Consider the following 25,358-nt stretch of genomic DNA (forward strand, 5'->3'; position numbering starts at 1 on the left):
ACACGTCCGTATTTGTCGTGGGCTGTCCTTTTCTTGACGTTCAAACCCAAAGTCGAAGAAAATTGGTTCCGGGAGAGGACACCTGGAGGACACGTCTGCATTCCGACATCCGTCTCTCTCACCCAAAGGAAGCAGCACGGTCAGCCTGAATTTTTACCACCTGCAAATCAGAAATTCCAATATTGCTAAGCAAACTGGAAGAGATGAGCTTGGCTCCATAGGCCAAAACCATAAGAAGTCCAAGCGTTTATTAAAGCTGAAAGACCTAGTCATAATCTCACAAGAGTGGCTCTTGTGTGAGTTAAAATGCAGAGTTCGAGGTATGTAAGCTCAAAATTTGGTACAAAAAAAAATACATGCACCTTCATGTTCATAGCAGCATTATTAAAACCACTAAGACATGGAAGCAAGTTAAATGTCCATCAGCAGAAGAATGAAGAATGGAGATGTGGTGTATTTATACAATGGAATACTACTCTGCCGTGAAAAAGAGTAAAATGATGCCATTTGTGGCAACATGGATGGACCTGGAGAGGGTATTATGCTGAGTGAAATAAATCAGGCAGAGAAAGACAAATACTATATGGTATCACTTACATGTGGAATCTAAAAAGATACAACTAACGAGTGAGTAGAACAAAACAGAAGCAGACTCACAGATGCAGAGAATATGTTGGTGGGGACCAGTGGGGGCAGGGAAGGGGGGAAGGACAATGATGGTAGTAAATTCAGAGGGACAAACTATGTATAAAATAAATAAGCTGGCAGGATACATTGTACAATACGGGGAACACAGCCAATATTTTATGATAACTATAAATGGAGTATAAGCTTTAAAAAGAAATTGTGAATCACTATGGTGTACACATGAAACTAATATGATGCTGTAAATCAACACTATCTCAATCAAAAAGTAAATAAAACTTCTGAAAGAATGTCCTTTTCCTTTCCCAAACCGTCTGCTGCTGATGGAACGTTCCGGGAGTTGCGCCCCGATATGCCAGGTTAACAGGGGGAACCCCAGGCTGGCGTGATGACAAGGCAGACCCAAGATGAGGCTTCCAGCATCAATTAGGTACTGGGGTTTTCTGCACGGGTTTAACTACCTGGAAAGATGCCTCATCTCCTTATTTTCCTGTCGTGCCCAGATTCATGCGGGCCCTCAGTGGGGACCTTCTCATTCCCATGAAACCAGGAGAAAGGAGGTGTCTGCTTGGGGCGCTCCAGTTCCCTCCTGGGTGCCTGCAAGCTCGGTGCCGTTCGCAGCACAGCTCCGGGGAAAGGAACGCGGCGTCTGCCCCACCTCATTTGGAACCAAAACAAGGCACCAAATTGCCTACTGGAAGTTCCCTGAGTGTCAATTTGGTGCAGGCGTGTACTCGTTTGGAGATTTCTAAAGGAAATTAGTTGAAAGACGGAAAAAGAAGAAAAAAAAACCCTTAAGATCCCGCAGAGGGTTCTCTGAAACACAGAATGGGATTTGCAAGGGTTGGGGAGCTGCTCAGGGCAGCGAGGAGGCTGGCCTCAAGACTGCTGAGTATTACGTGGGCACGAAAGAGTATTTAAGTTTACCACATAGGAGCGTAGCTGTGAAGGGTGCTCCGGAGAATTAATGAAACCCAACCAACCAGGTGAAAAGAAAATATAATCAACCACTTCTCTAGAGCCTCTCTGTACTCTGAGGGAAGGAGGAATCTCCGGGGAGGGCCGACTCAATGGTGGAGCACGTGCTTAGCACGTGCTTAGCATGCACCAGGTCCTGGGTTCAAGCCAGTACCTCCGTGACAGTAAATAAATAACCCTAATTACCACCAACTCACACCCCACCAGCAAAAGCAAACAAACCAAGAAACATTTAGGGAATTAGAAATCTCGTAACAATACGGCTTGCATCATTCAGTAAGAAGTAATATTTGTTACTTTGTTTCCATAATTCAGACAAATGGCTGCATTTGGGCACAGAAACCAGAAGTTTCAGAACTCCTACCCTAAAGCAGAAACTCCCAACTGACACGGTAATCTTAGGGTTCCTGCGAGAAAAAAGGTGGGAAGGGGTAAGTTTGGGAGTTTTAGATGTGCAAATGTAGACTGCTACATATAAAACAGATTAAAAAACTTTTTTTCTGGACAGCACAGGGAACTATATTGCATATCTTGTAGTAACCTTTAATGAAAACGAATATAGAAATATGTAAATGAGTATCTGCACGTATGTGCGTGGCTGGGGACAGTGGGCACCAGGAAGCGACACGTTGTAAGTGACGGTACTTCAATAAAAACAAACAAAAAACTGCCCACACACCTTGGTTAGTCATGTTCAGTCTCCGCTGCCCAAACTGTCTGTACACTCGCGTACACGGCTTGCAAAGTTTCTCGAAAACCGTGCAGGGATCTGCGTGTGTGTCAGGCGACCATCATCCCCTTGACCACCCGGCCCCCCGGGCTCCCTCCCAAGATGTTGCAAAGTCTGTTTGAATTTTGGAGCCACGCTCACCGCCAAGGCAGCGTTAACCTGCAATGAAGCCGGAGTCCGGTCCCGCGGCCAGGGGCGCTCCGTGTCCCCCGCAGACGCTCCCGACCCAGCGCCGGGGCTCAGCGCGGTGTTGGGGGTCGGAGGACGCGGCCACGGCCGAGGGCGGGGGGAGGGGGAAGGCGGGGCGAGGAGGCGGCAGTGCTGACTGGCCAGGCCCGGCCCTGACCCCACGCCCGGCCCAGCCCGGCCCTGACCCCCAGGCCCGGACACGCCCAGCCGTGACCCCACGCCGGGCCTTGAACCCTCGCCCGCCGGGCTCTGAGCAAACGCCCGGCCCCGACCAGCAAAGACCCCACGCCAGGCCGTGACCCCACTCCCGGCCCAGCCCTGACCCCACGCCCAGACGTGACCCAACGTCCTGCACTGAACCCACGCTCGGCCCTCCCAGCCGTGACCCCACGCCCAGCAATGACCCCACATCCTGCAACGCCCAGCCCTGACCTCACGCCCGGCCTAGCCGTGACCCCACGCCCGGCCCTGACCCCACGCGCGGTCCCACTCAGCCGTGACCCCACGCCCGCCCCGCCCTGACCCCACGCCAGGTTTTTTTTTTTGTTTATTGATTTATAATCATTTTACAATGTACCAAATTCCAGCGTTCAGCACAATTTTTCAGTCATTCATGGACGTATACACACTCATTGTCACATTTTTCTCTGTGATTTATCATAACATTTTGTGTATATTTCCCTGTGCTATAGAAATGCCAGGTCTTGACCCTACGCCCCGCCCTCACCCCACGCCCGGCCCTGCCCCTCGCCCGGCCCTGACCCCATGTCCAGTCCTGACCCCACGCACGACTCTGATCCCACGTCCGATCCTGACCCCACGCCAGGCACCGCCCAGCCGTGACCCCTGCCAGGCAGGCCCTGAACCCACGCCCGGCCCTGCCCAGCCGTGACCCCACGCCCGACCGTGACCCCGGCCGGGCTTTGACCCCACGCTCTGCCATGACCCCACGCCCGGTCCCGCCCTGACCCGACGCCCTTGACCCGCCCAGCCCTGACCCCACGGCTGGCCCTGACCCCACGCCCGGTCCCACCCAGCCGTGACCCCACGCCCTCGCCGCCCTGACCTCACGCCAGGTTGTTTTTTTTTTTTATAATTGATTTATAATCACTTTACAATGTGTCAAATTCCAGCGTTCAGCACAATTTTTCAGTCATTCATGGACATATAACTCTCATTGTCACATTTTTTTCTCTGAGTTATCATAACTTTTTGTGTAAATTTCCCTGTGCTATACAGACGCCGGGTCTTGATCCTACGCCCAGTCCTGACCCCATGGCCCGTCCTGACCCCTCGCCCGGCCCTGACCCCACACACCAGTCTGACCCCACGCCCAGCCCTGACCCCACGCCCGCCGAGCCGTGACCCCCATGCCCCACCCAGCCCTGACCCCACTCCTGGCCCTGACCCCACGCCCGATCCTGACCACACGCCCGGCCCTGACCCCACGCACCAGTCTGACCCCACGTCCAGCCCTGACCTCACGCCCGGCCCCGCCCCGCCCTGACCCCACGCAATTCCCTGAGCCCACGGGCGGCCCGGTGGCGCGTCTCCCAGGCACAGCTGGGCTCGGGCGGCCCGGAGTCGCGGGGCCCCGGCCGGGGGCAGGGTCGCTCGAGGCCGGGCAGCTGTGTGGCGCGGACCCCCGGGGGCCTCCCTGTGGGCGGCGGCGCACCCGGGCCTGCAGCCGGGCCCCACGGCCGCGCGCGCGCCTGTCGCCGGGCGAGAGGACGACAAAGCCGAGGCGCTGGGAGCCAGGTGGAGGGGGTGTTGGGGGAACCCGGGGAGGAGCAGGTGTGCCGGTGATGCGCGGAGGCCCAGGTGTGCTCAGCGGTGCGCCAGCCCCTTCCCTCCCAAGTCCCGTTTCTCCTCCAGCTGCTCTTTGGTAGGGAGTTTACTGTCTGACTGTGAAGACGCCAGGTTGCTCCTGGTAACTCATCCTGATGCACGAGTCTCTCTCGCTTCCCGTCTCTCGTTCTCTTTCTTCCTCTCCTGTCTCTCAATCACCACCACCCCCCAGACATACAGACAGGCAGACAGGGGTGCACCCAGATTGCTGTATCTTACTGATTCCTGTTTCTTTTTTTTTTTTCAAGCTGACATCCCTCACTCCTGCAGCCTCTCCAGAAGCAGGCACTGCGTGAGTATTTGCTGAATGATCGCACCGATGCGTGATTGACACGGTCACCTCTGCAGCTCAGAAGACCTGGCTGACGATCCTTGTGCATTTCGGGCTGTCTCCCGAACACGAAGAGGAAGGAGAATGTGGATAAGCCAGTGCCCCCACCCCCCACCCCGGGGAGAAAATGGCCCTGAGGCGTCTTATTTCAGCACATAAATGGGATGGGCCTCACGCAGGCCTGTGACCCCCCTGGACGCCTGCCCGAGGGGCATCCTGCCGTGCGTTCACGCCAGTGGGGTGGTCAAGGGATGAGTTCGCACTCAGCTCCCCAGGAGAGCGGGGCAGGAAAATACTAGTAAAAAGAAACCTCTGGGTTCCCCCCTGCAGGGGGTGGTGTCTGAGCCGCTGAGGGCAGTGCGGGAACCGAGACGGGGCCTCCTGCTGCAGCAGACAGCAGCCTTGTCCCACCCATGTTCATGTGTCCCCTCCATCCACGTGTCCAAATGCACACCCGCTAGCCTGAAAATGCGTGGATTTTACAGCCCTCCTCCCTCCCCAAGGGAAGGACAGCTGTCAGGAGCCCCCTCCTGCCACCCCAGCCCTGTGACTTTCCGCCCGTCCATCCGCGGGCACCAGACCCTCTCCTCAGGCTTCGCTCCAGAGGGTCCTCGCCACACACAGGTGCCCAGACAGGGAGGCGTTCTCTCTCACCGCGCGGAGCAGAGGTCGGCCTGAGGAAGCCGCGTTCCTGGAGAAGCGGGTGCCCCCAGGCTCGGGGATGGGGGCCCACTCTGTCAGCGCGCCGTCTTAGAGCCATAAAAACGGCCACGCCAACCACCCAGGTCCCACACACCTGTTCCAGGTGACAGACACAGAGCAGGTCGCCCTGCCCGTAAGGCTGATGACGGACAGGGTCAGCATTGCCGGGGGGGGGGGGGCAGGGAGGGACAGGTGGAGCACAGAGGAATTTTCTTACTGTTAAAGGCTTGATTTTTTTTTTCACATTAGCCAGTTTTCTTTCTTTTTTTCCATTATTCAGTTATATGAGGTAGAATTGTTACAATTTACACCTATACAACATATTACATGTAAATACGCAGACACAATATACTGCAATACACATTTTTTTACTTTACATGTAGGTACGGCTCATTGTCTCTAAGAACAGTTTAGGGCATTCTCGCTTTTTAAACGTAGAGAGTTATGAAAGGAATCAAGCCAACCACAAAGTAAGAATCAACAGAACGCGGTAATCCAGTCAGAAAGGACAGTCACTTTTTTTTTAAAGAGCAGTTTTAGGGTCACGGCCGAATTGAAGGGAGGGTACAGAGATGCCCCGCATATGCCCTGCCCCCCACTTGCACAGACTCAATATCCGCCCCGACTAGACAGATAATTGTTATAACTGACGAACCTAAATTGACACATTGTAATCACCCAACATCCACAGTTTACCAGTTAGGGTTCCGTCCTGGATTTGCACAGTTCATGGGTTCGGATACACGTCACGTATCTTTATCGCATCCTACAGAGAAACAGGGCAGTGAAACCGCTTTGTATGCCACAAACACGGTGGATACACGTCATCATCCACGTGTCCAAACCCGCGGCCTGCACACCACCAAGATGAACCCTAAGGAAACAGTGGACATCCGTGAATATAATGTGTCGATTTGTCTCATCAGTGGTAACAAATGTACCCGAATACAGTGTAGGTAACACAGGGAGCTGCAGTGAACTCTGCACTGCCCGGGTTTTCTGTAAATTTGAAACTGCCAAGTGTGTTCATGATATTAAACAATAAAAAGCAAAACACAGTCATTGCTAGGATCCGGGAGCTCCATCAAGGACAGGAACGGCGGGGGGGCTTCTCTGGGACGGAGTCCCGGGCAGGTGGACGTGAAGTCTCAAGAAGGAATCAGGCGTCCACAAGGGGCAGGAGGGCTGGGAGGGGAGCTCGGGGCCGGGACCCTGAACCCCTTGCAGAAACGCAGACACGGAGGTTTCCGGGAGCCGGGCCCCAGGAGGCCCAGGTGTGAATCCCACCCTGTGAGCTGCCTCGCCCGTCACCTCTTGGCCCCCTTCCCTCAGCCGTAAGAACGCAGGAGACAAACGGCAAATGGGCTGCCTCCCTGGGCAGAGCGCGCTGTGTTTGTTCAGCAGCATTGTGAATTAGCCTTCAGCCTCAAAAGACGTGACGCTGAGGTCAAGCTCCCGTCCAGGGGACCCTCTGGTCCCTAAACAACATGACTACACAGCTGGAGCCAGGTCACCTATCGACCTTCCCCACCACGAGCTTGCACTGACAGAATTTAACTGAACAGCAAAACAAAACAAACAACGCATTGCCCACCCAGGTCGCCCCGGGAACTTCACGGATGTTAAGTGACACCTCCGTGACTTTTCAAATGAGACAAGGGGTGGCTTCTGGATGGAGGAGACGCGGGACGCTTTGCCCCCAACATTGAACGTTCATAACCAGGTGTTAGATTTTAAATGGAACCACGGGAGAGCCCGGTGACTCAGGAGACGTGGGTTTCGAGGTCCTGGTGAAGATGTCATTACAGCCGGCGTCACCAGAGGCTGAGGACCAGTGACATCCATTAATTCATCTTTTTCAGCGTCAGGGTTCGGGGGGGGGGGGTGGCCGCACTTTCCGGATGGGGGACGCGCAGAGTAGCAGAGCTCATGGAATCGCTATGACTTACGGCCCCCGCCCTCCCCTCCAGGGCTCTGACAGTCACGTCCTCATCTCTGTGACCCCGCGGGGAGGAAGAAATGAAGGCTGCCCACCTGCCAGGGCTGTGGGAGCCCGAGGGTTTGCCCGAGTTCCCCGCTGGGCCCTTTCCTCTGTGCCATGGTGACTTCTCAGGACTGTCCGGGTGGGTGGGCCTTGGGGAAGCGACAGGACGGATCGGAAGGGGACCGCAGCCCTTGGCATTTCGGAGGTGGGCGCGGCTCGGGATGGGGTACCACGAAGATGGAAAGCTGGTGTGGGCCGGGAGGCAGGCGGGGGACGAGGGGCACGGCTCCAAGGAATCTGCGGCAAAAATTCAGGCGTAAAGGCCATCCAGCAGCCCATCCCTAGGAGCACCTGGCTGGGGAACACCCCAAGGTACCCCAGGGAGCCCTGGGGACACGGATAGACTCTGAAAAGGCAACAGTGTGGAATGAGGCTGTGGCAAGCAAATGAATCAAGTAAGTTACGGTGGCGCGGGAGGTCCAGCGCCGGATTGACCTTGACCTCAGAGTCCGCTGGCTTAGCCGGGCTGCACCGCCACGAGCGGACGGAGCTGGGGCAACTGGCTGTTTGGGTCACTTTTGCTTCTGTCATTTCAATAATTAGTGCTTCTGACCCATCCCTGCGATACTCCTTTGTAGGAAACCCTATTTGTCACAAGTGGGCTTTGGCGAATCTTCTCAGTGTTTCTAAATGATGTATTTGTTTTCCCTTAAGCTCACTAAAGTTTGGTTTCTGACAGCACAAAGGGCCTGCATCAGTACTTGAACTCAGCAGTTCTGTTTTTCTCTTTTGTGCAGAGCATTAAAAATTTTTTTGTGTATATATATATATATATGTATATAATGTATTTTTATTGAAGTCTAGTCCGTTTACAATGCTGTGTCAATTTCTGGTGTCCAGCATAATGCTTCAGTCATACATGAACATCCATATATTCCTTTTCATATTTTTTTATCATAAGTTAATACAATATATTGAGTAGACTTCCCTGTGGTCTACAGTAGGACCTTATTATCTGTTTTATGTATAGTAGTCTGTATCTGCTAATCCCAAACTCCTAGTTTATCCTTCCCTCCTCCGGTAACTATGTTTTCTGTCTGTGAGTCTGTTTCTGTTTTGTAAATAAGTTCATTTCTAACGTATTTTAGATTCCACATATAAGTGATATCATATGATATTTGTCTTTCTCTGTCTGACTTACTTCACTGTGTATGATAATCTCCAAGTCCATCCATGTGGCTGCAAATGGCATTATTTTATCATTTTTCATGGCTGAGAGCATTCCATTGTATGAATATACCACTTCTTCTTTATCCAGTCATCTGCTGTAAGACACTGAGATTGCTTCCATGCTTTGTCTACTGTGCACAGTGCTTCTGTGAACATGGAGGTGTTGACCCTGCTTTCAATTCTTCTGCATACACACCCAGAATTGGGATTGCTGGATCACGAGGTAATTCTATGTTTAATTTTTGATGTCTGTTTCCTGTAGCAGCTGCACCATTTACATCCCCACCAACAGGGCACAGGGGTGTTGGTCGCCCCACATCCTAGCTAACACTTCATATTCTCCACGTTTTAAAAATAGTAGCCAAAATTAAACTTACAAGCTTTTTCAAAGCAAAGGAAACAATAAGCAAAACAAAATGATAACTTATAGAATGGGAGAAAATATTTGCAAAAGATGAAACTGACAAGGGCTTCAGCTCCAGAATATATAACCAATTCTTACAGCTTAATAAGAAAAAACAAACCCAATCCAAAAATGGGCAGAAGAACTAAACAAGCAATTCTCCAATGAAGACATACAAACGACCAATAAACAGATGAAACAATGCTCAATATCACTAAATATCAGACAAATGCATATCAAAGCTACAATGAGGTATCGCCTCACACCCGTCAGAATGGCCATCATTCCAAAGTCCACAAACGACAAATGCTGGAGAGGCTATGGAGAAAAGGGGACCCTCCTACACTACTGGTGGGAAGGCAGTCTGGTGAAGCCCCTGTGGAAAACACTATGGAGAGTCCTCAAAAGACTAGAAATACACTTACCATAGGACCCAGGAATCTTGCTCCTGAGCACATATACAGAAGGAACCCTACTTCAAAATGACACCTGCACCCCAGTGTTCATAGCAGCACTATTTACAATAGCCAAGACATGGAAGCAGCCTAAGTATCCATCAACAGATGACTGGGTGAAGAAGACATGGTATGTTTATACAATGGAATAGTACTCAGCCATAAAAAAGAATAAAATAATGCCATTTGCAGCAACATGGATGGACCTGGAGAATGTCATTCTAGGTGAAGTAAGCCAGAAAGAGAAAGAAAATTACCATATGAGGTCGCTCACATGTGGAATCTAAAAAGAAAAAAACCAAAATACAAAACAGAAACAGACTCATAGACATAGAAAACAAACTTGTGGTTGCCAAGGGGGCGGGGGTTGGGAAGGGACAGACTGGGATTTCGAAATGTAGAATAGATAAACAAGACTATACCGTATAGCACAGGGAAATATGTTAAAGATCTTCTATTAGGTCACAGTGAAAAAGAATATGAAAAGGAATATATGTATGTTCATGTATGACTGAAGCACTGTGCTGTACACCAGAAATTGACACATTGTAAACTGACTATAACTCAATTAAAAAAAAATAGGAGCCATTGTATGCGTATGCCCAATTCCTTTTAACCCTTAGTTTTCTTGTCTAGAACTTTTCCCTGCATTGCGCATACACCTAGCATCTGCTTGGACCAGGAGTCCACATAGCTACCATCTTTGGTTTCTTGTCCTACCATCGTGGTCCGTATGGCTGTTAACCCCAATTCATACAGAATACCCAGGTCTCTCCCATGAAGTGGGTAAAATTACTATTGATAAGCATTTGTTTTGGTGTTTGACTGGGGTCAGCAGATGTGAGAGTTTGGGGCAGAGACAGTGGTACCCACTGGTCCCTGCATCTCGCACCCACGTTTCCCAGCATGCCTTGTGGAACACATCCAGTGTCACAGTGCAAACGTGAGGGGCGTGCAGCCCACATCAGTGTCCGTGGTGAGAAGGTCAGACTTTACAGTGAAGGCATCGTGAGCTAAGACGTCTGCATTCCCACCGGGAAGACGGTGAGGAAAGATCAGTCTTCGGGGGGGGGGCGGCGCACAAATGCTCTGAGATTCTGGGGTTGCAGTACAGCCTAGGCTCCCCTGAGCAGCGCAGGTGAGGAAGACAGAGCTCTGGTTACCTTGTTTCACACGTCGACCCCTTGCAGAACAAGCAGACAGTCTCAGCCTCATGGAACCCGGGGGTGGGAGAACCACGCCTGCGAACTCAAATTTAGATTCTCCACAAATCAGTGCTGCCGACGGGATGGTTCCTGACAGCCAGCCAGAGGGAAGAGCCCACAGACCCGCCACCTGATTCTGCAAAGAAGATGAATTCTCTGTCGTGCTCTTTCTACAGCAGAGTAAATCAGAGCGGATTTGAAAATCAAGACGGTTGAGGCTCTTCGGGGTTTTCCATCTGGGTGGCGCGTGCAGGAAAGAGGCAGTCTGTGGAGTTTGGGACGTTCCGGCCGTGATTCTTCCTCTGTCCTAGGACTCGATAATTCATATCCAGCCACAGCGGATGTTTCCTGAATGGATGCACGTTTAGGGTGATCACAGGAAAACACGGTTCACGACACCTAGGGGTTTTCATACCGAGTTATCAAATATGGTTGGGAAGTAATCAAAAAAGGTCTCATAAAAGTAATTCTAGTTAAATCTGATTTTCAATAAAACGGGCCTGCTTTCCATGCTGGAAACACGTTGTTTTGTTTACCTCTGCTGACACTTTAAGATTTTCTAAGTTTCCTTTCTCTTACTCACACGTCCGTATTTGTCGTGGGCTGTCCTTTTCTTGACGTTCAAACCCAAAGTCGAAGAAAATTGGTTCCGGGAGAGGACACCTGGAGGACACGTCTGCATTCCGACATCCGTCTCTCTCACCCAAAGGAAGCAGCACGGTCAGCCTGAATTTTTACCACCTGCAAATCAGAAATTCCAATATTGCTAAGCAAACTGGAAGAGATGAGCTTGGCTCCATAGGCCAAAACCATAAGAAGTCCAAGCGTTTATTAAAGCTGAAAGACCTAGTCATAATCTCACAAGAGTGGCTCTTGTGTGAGTTAAAATGCAGAGTTCGAGGTATGTAAGCTCAAAATTTGGTACAAAAAAAAATACATGCACCTTCATGTTCATAGCAGCATTATTAAAACCACTAAGACATGGAAGCAAGTTAAATGTCCATCAGCAGAAGAATGAAGAATGGAGATGTGGTGTATTTATACAATGGAATACTACTCTGCCGTGAAAAAGAGTAAAATGATGCCATTTGTGGCAACATGGATGGACCTGGAGAGGGTATTATGCTGAGTGAAATAAATCAGGCAGAGAAAGACAAATACTATATGGTATCACTTACATGTGGAATCTAAAAAGATACAACTAACGAGTGAGTAGAACAAAACAGAAGCAGACTCACAGATGCAGAGAATATGTTGGTGGGGACCAGTGGGGGCAGGGAAGGGGGGAAGGACAATGATGGTAGTAAATTCAGAGGGACAAACTATGTATAAAATAAATAAGCTGGCAGGATACATTGTACAATACGGGGAACACAGCCAATATTTTATGATAACTATAAATGGAGTATAAGCTTTAAAAAGAAATTGTGAATCACTATGGTGTACACATGAAACTAATATGATGCTGTAAATCAACACTATCTCAATCAAAAAGTAAATAAAACTTCTGAAAGAATGTCCTTTTCCTTTCCCAAACCGTCTGCTGCTGATGGAACGTTCCGGGAGTTGCGCCCCGATATGCCAGGTTAACAGGGGGAACCCCAGGCTGGCGTGATGACAAGGCAGACCCAAGATGAGGCTTCCAGCATCAATTAGGTACTGGGGTTTTCTGCACGGGTTTAACTACCTGGAAAGATGCCTCATCTCCTTATTTTCCTGTCGTGCCCAGATTCATGCGGGCCCTCAGTGGGGACCTTCTCATTCCCATGAAACCAGGAGAAAGGAGGTGTCTGCTTGGGGCGCTCCAGTTCCCTCCTGGGTGCCTGCAAGCTCGGTGCCGTTCGCAGCACAGCTCCGGGGAAAGGAACGCGGCGTCTGCCCCACCTCATTTGGAACCAAAACAAGGCACCAAATTGCCTACTGGAAGTTCCCTGAGTGTCAATTTGGTGCAGGCGTGTACTCGTTTGGAGATTTCTAAAGGAAATTAGTTGAAAGACGGAAAAAGAAGAAAAAAAAACCCTTAAGATCCCGCAGAGGGTTCTCTGAAACACAGAATGGGATTTGCAAGGGTTGGGGAGCTGCTCAGGGCAGCGAGGAGGCTGGCCTCAAGACTGCTGAGTATTACGTGGGCACGAAAGAGTATTTAAGTTTACCACATAGGAGCGTAGCTGTGAAGGGTGCTCCGGAGAATTAATGAAACCCAACCAACCAGGTGAAAAGAAAATATAATCAACCACTTCTCTAGAGCCTCTCTGTACTCTGAGGGAAGGAGGAATCTCCGGGGAGGGCCGACTCAATGGTGGAGCACGTGCTTAGCACGTGCTTAGCATGCACCAGGTCCTGGGTTCAAGCCAGTACCTCCGTGACAGTAAATAAATAACCCTAATTACCACCAACTCACACCCCACCAGCAAAAGCAAACAAACCAAGAAACATTTAGGGAATTAGAAATCTCGTAACAATACGGCTTGCATCATTCAGTAAGAAGTAATATTTGTTACTTTGTTTCCATAATTCAGACAAATGGCTGCATTTGGGCACAGAAACCAGAAGTTTCAGAACTCCTACCCTAAAGCAGAAACTCCCAACTGACACGGTAATCTTAGGGTTCCTGCGAGAAAAAAGGTGGGAAGGGGTAAGTTTGGGAGTTTTAGATGTGCAAATGTAGACTGCTACATATAAAACAGATTAAAAAACTTTTTTTCTGGACAGCACAGGGAACTATATTGCATATCTTGTAGTAACCTTTAATGAAAACGAATATAGAAATATGAAAATGAGTATCTGCACGTATGTGCGTGGCTGGGGACAGTGGGCACCAGGAAGCGACACGTTGTAAGTGACGGTACTTCAATAAAAACAAACAAAAAACTGCCCACACACCTTGGTTAGTCATGTTCAGTCTCCGCTGCCCAAACTGTCTGTACACTCGCGTACACGGCTTGCAAAGTTTCTCGAAAACCGTGCAGGGATCTGCGTGTGTGTCAGGCGACCATCATCCCCTTGACCACCCGGCCCCCCGGGCTCCCTCCCAAGATGTTGCAAAGTCTGTTTGTATTTTGGAGCCACGCTCACCGCCAAGGCAGCGTTAACCTGCAATGAAGCCGGAGTCCGGTCCCGCGGCCAGGGGCGCTCCGTGTCCCCCGCAGACGCTCCCGACCCAGCGCCGGGGCCCAGCACGGTGTTGGGGGTCGGAGGACGCGGCCACGGCCGAGGGCGGGGGGAGGGGGAAGGCGGGGCGAGGAGGCGGCAGTGCTGACTGGCCAGGCCCGGCCCTGACCCCACGCCCGGCCCAGCCCGGCCCTGACCCCCAGGCCCGGACACGCCCAGCCGTGACCCCACGCCGGGCCTTGAACCCTCGCCCGCCGGGCTCTGAGCAAACGCCCGGCCCCGACCAGCAAAGACCCCACGCCAGGCCGTGACCCCACTCCCGGCCCAGCCCTGACCCCACGCCCAGACGTGACCCAACGTCCTGCACTGAACCCACGCTCGGCCCTCCCAGCCGTGACCCCACGCCCAGCAATGACCCCACATCCTGCAACGCCCAGCCCTGACCTCACGCCCGGCCTAGCCGTGACCCCACGCCCGGCCCTGACCCCACGCGCGGTCCCACTCAGCCGTGACCCCACGCCCGCCCCGCCCTGACCCCACGCCAGGTTTTTTTTTTTGTTTATTGATTTATAATCATTTTACAATGTACCAAATTCCAGCGTTCAGCACAATTTTTCAGTCATTCATGGACGTATACACACTCATTGTCACATTTTTCTCTGTGATTTATCATAACATTTTGTGTATATTTCCCTGTGCTATAGAAATGCCAGGTCTTGACCCTACGCCCCGCCCTCACCCCACGCCCGGCCCTGCCCCTCGCCCGGCCCTGACCCCATGTCCAGTCCTGACCCCACGCACGACTCTGATCCCACGTCCGATCCTGACCCCACGCCAGGCACCGCCCAGCCGTGACCCCTGCCAGGCAGGCCCTGAACCCACGCCCGGCCCTGCCCAGCCGTGACCCCACGCCCGACCGTGACCCCGGCCGGGCTTTGACCCCACGCTCTGCCATGACCCCACGCCCGGTCCCGCCCTGACCCGACGCCCTTGACCCGCCCAGCCCTGACCCCACGGCTGGCCCTGACCCCACGCCCGGTCCCACCCAGCCGTGACCCCACGCCCTCGCCGCCCTGACCTCACGCCAGGTTGTTTTTTTTTTTTATAATTGATTTATAATCACTTTACAATGTGTCAAATTCCAGCGTTCAGCACAATTTTTCAGTCATTCATGGACATATAACTCTCATTGTCACATTTTTTTCTCTGAGTTATCATAACTTTTTGTGTAAATTTCCCTGTGCTATACAGACGCCGGGTCTTGATCCTACGCCCAGTCCTGACCCCATGGCCCGTCCTGACCCCTCGCCCGGCCCTGACCCCACACACCAGTCTGACCCCACGCCCAGCCCTGACCCCACGCCCGCCGAGCCGTGACCCCCATGCCCCACCCAGCCCTGACCCCACTCCTGGCCCTGACCCCACGCCCGATCCTGACCACACGCCCGGCCCTGACCCCACGCACCAGTCTGACCCCACGTCCAGCCCTGACCTCACGCCCGGCCCCGCCCCGCCCTGACCCCACGCAATTCCCTGAGCCCACGGGCGGCCCCGTGGCGCGTCTCCCAGGCACAGCTGGGCTCGGGCGGCCCGGAGTCGCGGGGCCCCGGCCGGGGGCAGGGTCGCTCGAGGCCGGGCAGCTGTGTGGCGCGGACCCCCGGGGGCCTCCCTGTGGGCGGCGGCGCACCCGGGCCTGCAGCCGGGCCCCACGGCCGCGCGCGCGCCTGTCGCCGGGCGAGAGGACGACAAAGCCGAGGCGCTGGGAGCCAGGTGGAGGGGGTGTTGGGGAACCCGGGGAGGAGCAGGTGTGCTGGTCATGTGCGGAGGCCCAGGTGTGCTCAGCGGTGCTCCAGCCCCTTCCCTCCCAAGCCCCGTTTCTCCTCCAGCTGCTCTTTGGTAGGGAGTTTACTGTCTGACTGTGAAGACGCCAGGTTGCTCCTGGTAACTCATCCTGATGCACGAGTCTCTCTCGCTTCCCGTCTCTCTTTCGTTCTCTTTCTTCCTCTCCTGTCTCTCAATCACCACCACCCCCCAGACATACAGACAGGCAGACAGGGGTGCACCCAGATTGCTGTATCTTACTGATTCCTGTTTCTTTCTTTTTTTTCCACGCTGACATCCCTCACTCCTGCAGCCTCTCCAGAAGCAGGCACTGCGTGAGTATTTGCTGAATGATCGCACCGATGCGTGATTGACACGGTCACCTCTGCAGCTCAGAAGACCTGGCTGACGATCCTTGTGCATTTCGGGCTGTCTCCCGAACACGAAGAGGAAGGAGAATGTGGATAAGCCAGTGCCCCCACCCCCCACCCCGGGGAGAAAATGGCCCTGAGGAGTCTTATTTCAGCACATAAATGGGATGGGCCTCACGCAGGCCTGTGACCCCCCTGGACGCCTGCCCGAGGGGCATCCTGCCGTGCGTTCACGCCAGTGGGGTGGTCAAGGGATGAGTTCGCACTCAGCTCCCCAGGAGAGCGGGGCAGGAAAATACTAGTAAAAAGAAACCTCTGGGTTCCCCCCTGCAGGGGGTGGTGTCTGAGCCGCTGAGGGCAGTGCGGGAACCGAGACGGGGCCTCCTGCTGCAGCAGACAGCAGCCTTGTCCCACCCATGTTCATGTGTCCCCTCCATCCACGTGTCCAAATGCACACCCGCTAGCCTGAAAATGCGTGGATTTTACAGCCCTCCTCCCTCCCCAAGGGAAGGACAGCTGTCAGGAGCCCCCTCCTGCCACCCCAGCCCTGTGACTTTCCGCCCGTCCATCCGCGGGCACCAGACCCTCTCCTCAGGCTTCGCTCCAGAGGGTCCTCGCCACACACAGGTGCCCAGACAGGGAGGCGTTCTCTCTCACCGCGCGGAGCAGAGGTCGGCCTGAGGAAGCCGCGTTCCTGGAGAAGCGGGTGCCCCCAGGCTCGGGGATGGGGGCCCACTCTGTCAGCGCGCCGTCTTAGAGCCATAAAAACGGCCACGCCAACCACCCAGGTCCCACACACCTGTTCCAGGTGACAGACACAGAGCAGGTCGCCCTGCCCGTAAGGCTGATGACGGACAGGGTCAGCATTGCCGGGGGGGGGGGGGCAGGGAGGGACAGGTGGAGCACAGAGGAATTTTCTTACTGTTAAAGGCTTGATTTTTTTTTTCACATTAGCCAGTTTTCTTTCTTTTTTTCCATTATTCAGTTATATGAGGTAGAATTGTTACAATTTACACCTATACAACATATTACATGTAAATACGCAGACACAATATACTGCAATACACATTTTTTTACTTTACATGTAGGTACGGCTCATTGTCTCTAAGAACAGTTTAGGGCATTCTCGCTTTTTAAACGTAGAGAGTTATGAAAGGAATCAAGCCAACCACAAAGTAAGAATCAACAGAACGCGGTAATCCAGTCAGAAAGGACAGTCACTTTTTTTTTAAAGAGCAGTTTTAGGGTCACGGCCGAATTGAAGGGAGGGTACAGAGATGCCCCGCATATGCCCTGCCCCCCACTTGCACAGACTCAATATCCGCCCCGACTAGACAGATAATTGTTATAACTGACGAACCTAAATTGACACATTGTAATCACCCAACATCCACAGTTTACCAGTTAGGGTTCCGTCCTGGATTTGCACAGTTCATGGGTTCGGATACACGTCACGTATCTTTATCGCATCCTACAGAGAAACAGGGCAGTGAAACCGCTTTGTATGCCACAAACACGGTGGATACACGTCATCATCCACGTGTCCAAACCCGCGGCCTGCACACCACCAAGATGAACCCTAAGGAAACAGTGGACATCCGTGAATATAATGTGTCGATTTGTCTCATCAGTGGTAACAAATGTACCCGAATACAGTGTAGGTAACACAGGGAGCTGCAGTGAACTCTGCACTGCCCGGGTTTTCTGTAAATTTGAAACTGCCAAGTGTGTTCATGATATTAAACAATAAAAAGCAAAACACAGTCATTGCTAGGATCCGGGAGCTCCATCAAGGACAGGAACGGCGGGGGGGCTTCTCTGGGACGGAGTCCCGGGCAGGTGGACGTGAAGTCTCAAGAAGGAATCAGGCGTCCACAAGGGGCAGGAGGGCTGGGAGGGGAGCTCGGGGCCGGGACCCTGAACCCCTTGCAGAAACGCAGACACGGAGGTTTCCGGGAGCCGGGCCCCAGGAGGCCCAGGTGTGAATCCCACCCTGTGAGCTGCCTCGCCCGTCACCTCTTGGCCCCCTTCCCTCAGCCGTAAGAACGCAGGAGACAAACGGCAAATGGGCTGCCTCCCTGGGCAGAGCGCGCTGTGTTTGTTCAGCAGCATTGTGAATTAGCCTTCAGCCTCAAAAGACGTGACGCTGAGGTCAAGCTCCCGTCCAGGGGACCCTCTGGTCCCTAAACAACATGACTACACAGCTGGAGCCAGGTCACCTATCGACCTTCCCCACCACGAGCTTGCACTGACAGAATTTAACTGAACAGCAAAACAAAACAAACAACGCATTGCCCACCCAGGTCGCCCCGGGAACTTCACGGATGTTAAGTGACACCTCCGTGACTTTTCAAATGAGACAAGGGGTGGCTTCTGGATGGAGGAGACGCGGGACGCTTTGCCCCCAACATTGAACGTTCATAACCAGGTGTTAGATTTTAAATGGAACCACGGGAGAGCCCGGTGACTCAGGAGACGTGGGTTTCGAGGTCCTGGTGAAGATGTCATTACAGCCGGCGTCACCAGAGGCTGAGGACCAGTGACATCCATTAATTCATCTTTTTCAGCGTCAGGGTTCGGGGGGGGGGGGGGGTGGCCGCACTTTCCGGATGGGGGACGCGCAGAGTAGCAGAGCTCATGGAATCGCTATGACTTACGGCCCCCGCCCTCCCCTCCAGGGCTCTGACAGTCACGTCCTCATCTCTGTGACCCCGCGGGGAGGAAGAAATGAAGGCTGCCCACCTGCCAGGGCTGTGGGAGCCCGAGGGTTTGCCCGAGTTCCCCGCTGGGCCCTTTCCTCTGTGCCATGGTGACTTCTCAGGACTGTCCGGGTGGGTGGGCCTTGGGGAAGCGACAGGACGGATCAGAAGGGGACCGCAGCCCTTGGCATTTCGGAGGTGGGCGCGGCTCGGGATGGGGTACCACGAAGATGGAAAGCTGGTGTGGGCCGGGAGGCAGGCGGGGGACGAGGGGCACGGCTCCAAGGAATCTGCGGCAAAAATTCAGGCGTAAAGGCCATCCAGCAGCCCATCCCTAGGAGCACCTGGCTGGGGAACACCCCAAGGTACCCCAGGGAGCCCTGGGGACACGGATAGACTCTGAAAAGGCAACAGTGTGGAATGAGGCTGTGGCAAGCAAATGAATCAAGTAAGTTACGGTGGCGCGGGAGGTCCAGCGCCGGATTGACCTTGACCTCAGAGTCCGCTGGCTTAGCCGGGCTGCACCGCCACGAGCGGACGGAGCTGGGGCAACTGGCTGTTTGGGTCACTTTTGCTTCTGTCATTTCAATAATTAGTGCTTCTGACCCATCCCTGCGATACTCCTTTGTAGGAAACCCTATTTGTCACAAGTGGGCTTTGGCGAATCTTCTCAGTGTTTCTAAATGATGTATTTGTTTTCCCTTAAGCTCACTAAAGTTTGGTTTCTGACAGCACAAAGGGCCTGCATCAGTACTTGAACTCAGCAGTTCTGTTTTTCTCTTTTGTGCAGAGCATTAAAAATTTTTTTGTGTATATATATATATATGTATATAATGTATTTTTATTGAAGTCTAGTCCGTTTACAATGCTGTGTCAATTTCTGGTGTCCAGCATAATGCTTCAGTCATACATGAACATCCATATATTCCTTTTCATATTTTTTTATCATAAGTTAATACAATATATTGAGTAGACTTCCCTGTGGTCTACAGTAGGACCTTATTATCTGTTTTATGTATAGTAGTCTGTATCTGCTAATCCCAAACTCCTAGTTTATCCTTCCCTCCTCCGGTAACTATGTTTTCTGTCTGTGAGTCTGTTTCTGTTTTGTAAATAAGTTCATTTCTAACGTATTTTAGATTCCACATATAAGTGATATCATATGATATTTGTCTTTCTCTGTCTGACTTACTTCACTGTGTATGATAATCTCCAAGTCCATCCATGTGGCTGCAAATGGCATTATTTTATCATTTTTCATGGCTGAGAGCATTCCATTGTATGAATATACCACTTCTTCTTTATCCAGTCATCTGCTGTAAGACACTGAGATTGCTTCCATGCTTTGTCTACTGTGCACAGTGCTTCTGTGAACATGGAGGTGTTGACCCTGCTTTCAATTCTTCTGCATACACACCCAGAATTGGGATTGCTGGATCACGAGGTAATTCTATGTTTAATTTTTGATGTCTGTTTCCTGTAGCAGCTGCACCATTTACATCCCCACCAACAGGGCACAGGGGTGTTGGTCGCCCCACATCCTAGCTAACACTTCATATTCTCCACGTTTTAAAAATAGTAGCCAAAATTAAACTTACAAGCTTTTTCAAAGCAAAGGAAACAATAAGCAAAACAAAATGATAACTTATAGAATGGGAGAAAATATTTGCAAAAGATGAAACTGACAAGGGCTTCAGCTCCAGAATATATAACCAATTCTTACAGCTTAATAAGAAAAAACAAACCCAATCCAAAAATGGGCAGAAGAACTAAACAAGCAATTCTCCAATGAAGACATACAAACGACCAATAAACAGATGAAACAATGCTCAATATCACTAAATATCAGACAAATGCATATCAAAGCTACAATGAGGTATCGCCTCACACCCGTCAGAATGGCCATCATTCCAAAGTCCACAAACGACAAATGCTGGAGAGGCTATGGAGAAAAGGGGACCCTCCTACACTACTGGTGGGAAGGCAGTCTGGTGAAGCCCCTGTGGAAAACACTATGGAGAGTCCTCAAAAGACTAGAAATACACTTACCATAGGACCCAGGAATCTTGCTCCTGAGCACATATACAGAAGGAACCCTACTTCAAAATGACACCTGCACCCCAGTGTTCATAGCAGCACTATTTACAATAGCCAAGACATGGAAGCAGCCTAAGTATCCATCAACAGATGACTGGGTGAAGAAGACATGGTATGTTTATACAATGGAATAGTACTCAGCCATAAAAAAGAATAAAATAATGCCATTTGCAGCAACATGGATGGACCTGGAGAATGTCATTCTAGGTGAAGTAAGCCAGAAAGAGAAAGAAAATTACCATATGAGGTCGCTCACATGTGGAATCTAAAAAGAAAAAAACCAAAATACAAAACAGAAACAGACTCATAGACATAGAAAACAAACTTGTGGTTGCCAAGGGGGCGGGGGTTGGGAAGGGACAGACTGGGATTTCGAAATGTAGAATAGATAAACAAGACTATACCGTATAGCACAGGGAAATATGTTAAAGATCTTCTATTAGGTCACAGTGAAAAAGAATATGAAAAGGAATATATGTATGTTCATGTATGACTGAAGCACTGTGCTGTACACCAGAAATTGACACATTGTAAACTGACTATAACTCAATTAAAAAAAAATAGGAGCCATTGTATGCGTATGCCCAATTCCTTTTAACCCTTAGTTTTCTTGTCTAGAACTTTTCCCTGCATTGCGCATACACCTAGCATCTGCTTGGACCAGGAGTCCACATAGCTACCATCTTTGGTTTCTTGTCCTACCATCGTGGTCCGTATGGCTGTTAACCCCAATTCATACAGAATACCCAGGTCTCTCCCATGAAGTGGGTAAAATTACTATTGATAAGCATTTGTTTTGGTGTTTGACTGGGGTCAGCAGATGTGAGAGTTTGGGGCAGAGACAGTGGTACCCACTGGTCCCTGCATCTCGCACCCACGTTTCCCAGCATGCCTTGTGGAACACATCCAGTGTCACCGTGCAAACGTGAGGGGCGTGCAGCCCACATCAGTGTCCGTGTCCTCCTGTGGTAACTGAGAAGGTCAGACTTTACAGTGAAGGCATCGTGAGCTAAGACGTCTGCATTCCCACCGGGAAGACGGTGAGGAAAGATCAGTCTTCGGGGGGGGGGGCGGCGCACAAATGCTCTGAGATTCTGGGGTTGCAGTACAGCCTAGGCTCCCCTGAGCAGCGCAGGTGAGGAAGACAGAGCTCTGGTTACCTTGTTTCACACGTCGACCCCTTGCAGAACAAGCAGACAGTCTCAGCCTCATGGAACCCGGGGGTGGGAGAACCACGCCTGCGAACTCAAATTTAGATTCTCCACAAATCAGTGCTGCCGACGGGATGGTTCCTGACAGCCAGCCAGAGGGAAGAGCCCACAGACCCGCCACCTGATTCTGCAAAGAAGATGAATTCTCTGTCGTGCTCTTTCTACAGCAGAGTAAATCAGAGCGGATTTGAAAATCAAGACGGTTGAGGCTCTTCGGGGTTTTCCATCTGGGTGGCGCGTGCAGGAAAGAGGCAGTCTGTGGAGTTTGGGACGTTCCGGCCGTGATTCTTCCTCTGTCCTAGGACTCGATAATTCATATCCAGCCACAGCGGATGTTTCCTGAATGGATGCACGTTTAGGGTGATCACAGGAAAACACGGTTCACGACACCTAGGGGTTTTCATACCGAGTTATCAAATATGGTTGGGAAGTAATCAAAAAAGGTCTCATAAAAGTAATTCTAGTTAAATCTGATTTTCAATAAAACGGGCCTGCTTTCCATGCTGGAAACACGTTGTTTTGTTTACCTCTGCTGACACTTTAAGATTTTCTAAGTTTCCTTTCTCTTACTCACACGTCCGTATTTGTCGTGGGCTGTCCTTTTCTTGACGTTCAAACCCAAAGTCGAAGAAAATTGGTTCCGGGAGAGGACACCTGGAGGACACGTCTGCATTCCGACATCCGTCTCTCTCACCCAAAGGAAGCAGCACGGTCAGCCTGAATTTTTACCACCTGCAAATCAGAAATTCCAATATTGCTAAGCAAACTGGAAGAGATGAGCTTGGCTCCATAGGCCAAAACCATAAGAAGTCCAAGCGTTTATTAAAGCTGAAAGACCTAGTCATAATCTCACAAGAGTGGCTCTTGTGTGAGTTAAAATGCAGAGTTCGAGGTATGTAAGCTCAAAATTTGGTACAAAAAAAAATACATGCACCTTCATGTTCATAGCAGCATTATTAAAACCACTAAGACATGGAAGCAAGTTAAATGTCCATCAGCAGAAGAATGAAGAATGGAGATGTGGTGTATTTATACAATGGAATACTACTCTGCCGTGAAAAAGAGTAAAATGATGCCATTTGTGGCAACATGGATGGACCTGGAGAGGGTATTATGCTGAGTGAAATAAATCAGGCAGAGAAAGACAAATACTATATGGTATCACTTACATGTGGAATCTAAAAAGATACAACTAACGAGTGAGTAGAACAAAACAGAAGCAGACTCACAGATGCAGAGAATATGTTGGTGGGGACCAGTGGGGGCAGGGAAGGGGGGAAGGACAATGATGGTAGTAAATTCAGAGGGACAAACTATGTATAAAATAAATAAGCTGGCAGGATACATTGTACAATACGGGGAACACAGCCAATATTTTATGATAACTATAAATGGAGTATAAGCTTTAAAAAGAAATTGTGAATCACTATGGTGTACACATGAAACTAATATGATGCTGTAAATCAACACTATCTCAATCAAAAAGTAAATAAAACTTCTGAAAGAATGTCCTTTTCCTTTCCCAAACCGTCTGCTGCTGATGGAACGTTCCGGGAGTTGCGCCCCGATATGCCAGGTTAACAGGGGGAACCCCAGGCTGGCGTGATGACAAGGCAGACCCAAGATGAGGCTTCCAGCATCAATTAGGTACTGGGGTTTTCTGCACGGGTTTAACTACCTGGAAAGATGCCTCATCTCCTTATTTTCCTGTCGTGCCCAGATTCATGCGGGCCCTCAGTGGGGACCTTCTCATTCCCATGAAACCAGGAGAAAGGAGGTGTCTGCTTGGGGCGCTCCAGTTCCCTCCTGGGTGCCTGCAAGCTCGGTGCCGTTCGCAGCACAGCTCCGGGGAAAGGAACGCGGCGTCTGCCCCACCTCATTTGGAACCAAAACAAGGCACCAAATTGCCTACTGGAAGTTCCCTGAGTGTCAATTTGGTGCAGGCGTGTACTCGTTTGGAGATTTCTAAAGGAAATTAGTTGAAAGACGGAAAAAGAAGAAAAAAAAACCCTTAAGATCCCGCAGAGGGTTCTCTGAAACACAGAATGGGATTTGCAAGGGTTGGGGAGCTGCTCAGGGCAGCGAGGAGGCTGGCCTCAAGACTGCTGAGTATTACGTGGGCACGAAAGAGTATTTAAGTTTACCACATAGGAGCGTAGCTGTGAAGGGTGCTCCGGAGAATTAATGAAACCCAACCAACCAGGTGAAAAGAAAATATAATCAACCACTTCTCTAGAGCCTCTCTGTACTCTGAGGGAAGGAGGAATCTCCGGGGAGGGCCGACTCAATGGTGGAGCACGTGCTTAGCACGTGCTTAGCATGCACCAGGTCCTGGGTTCAAGCCAGTACCTCCGTGACAGTAAATAAATAACCCTAATTACCACCAACTCACACCCCACCAGCAAAAGCAAACAAACCAAGAAACATTTAGGGAATTAGAAATCTCGTAACAATACGGCTTGCATCATTCAGTAAGAAGTAATATTTGTTACTTTGTTTCCATAATTCAGACAAATGGCTGCATTTGGGCACAGAAACCAGAAGTTTCAGAACTCCTACCCTAAAGCAGAAACTCCCAACTGACACGGTAATCTTAGGGTTCCTGCGAGAAAAAAGGTGGGAAGGGGTAAGTTTGGGAGTTTTAGATGTGCAAATGTAGACTGCTACATATAAAACAGATTAAAAAACTTTTTTTCTGGACAGCACAGGGAACTATATTGCATATCTTGTAGTAACCTTTAATGAAAACGAATATAGAAATATGTAAATGAGTATCTGCACGTATGTGCGTGGCTGGGGACAGTGGGCACCAGGAAGCGACACGTTGTAAGTGACGGTACTTCAATAAAAACAAACAAAAAACTGCCCACACACCTTGGTTAGTCATGTTCAGTCTCCGCTGCCCAAACTGTCTGTACACTCGCGTACACGGCTTGCAAAGTTTCTCGAAAACCGTGCAGGGATCTGCGTGTGTGTCAGGCGACCATCATCCCCTTGACCACCCGGCCCCCCGGGCTCCCTCCCAAGATGTTGCAAAGTCTGTTTGAATTTTGGAGCCACGCTCACCGCCAAGGCAGCGTTAACCTGCAATGAAGCCGGAGTCCGGTCCCGCGGCCAGGGGCGCTCCGTGTCCCCCGCAGACGCTCCCGACCCAGCGCCGGGGCTCAGCGCGGTGTTGGGGGTCGGAGGACGCGGCCACGGCCGAGGGCGGGGGGAGGGGGAAGGCGGGGCGAGGAGGCGGCAGTGCTGACTGGCCAGGCCCGGCCCTGACCCCACGCCCGGCCCAGCCCGGCCCTGACCCCCAGGCCCGGACACGCCCAGCCGTGACCCCACGCCGGGCCTTGAACC

This window comes from Vicugna pacos, chromosome X (genome assembly GCF_048564905.1).
Source record: "Vicugna pacos chromosome X, VicPac4, whole genome shotgun sequence".
Classification (NCBI taxonomy): Eukaryota; Metazoa; Chordata; class Mammalia; order Artiodactyla; family Camelidae; genus Vicugna; species Vicugna pacos.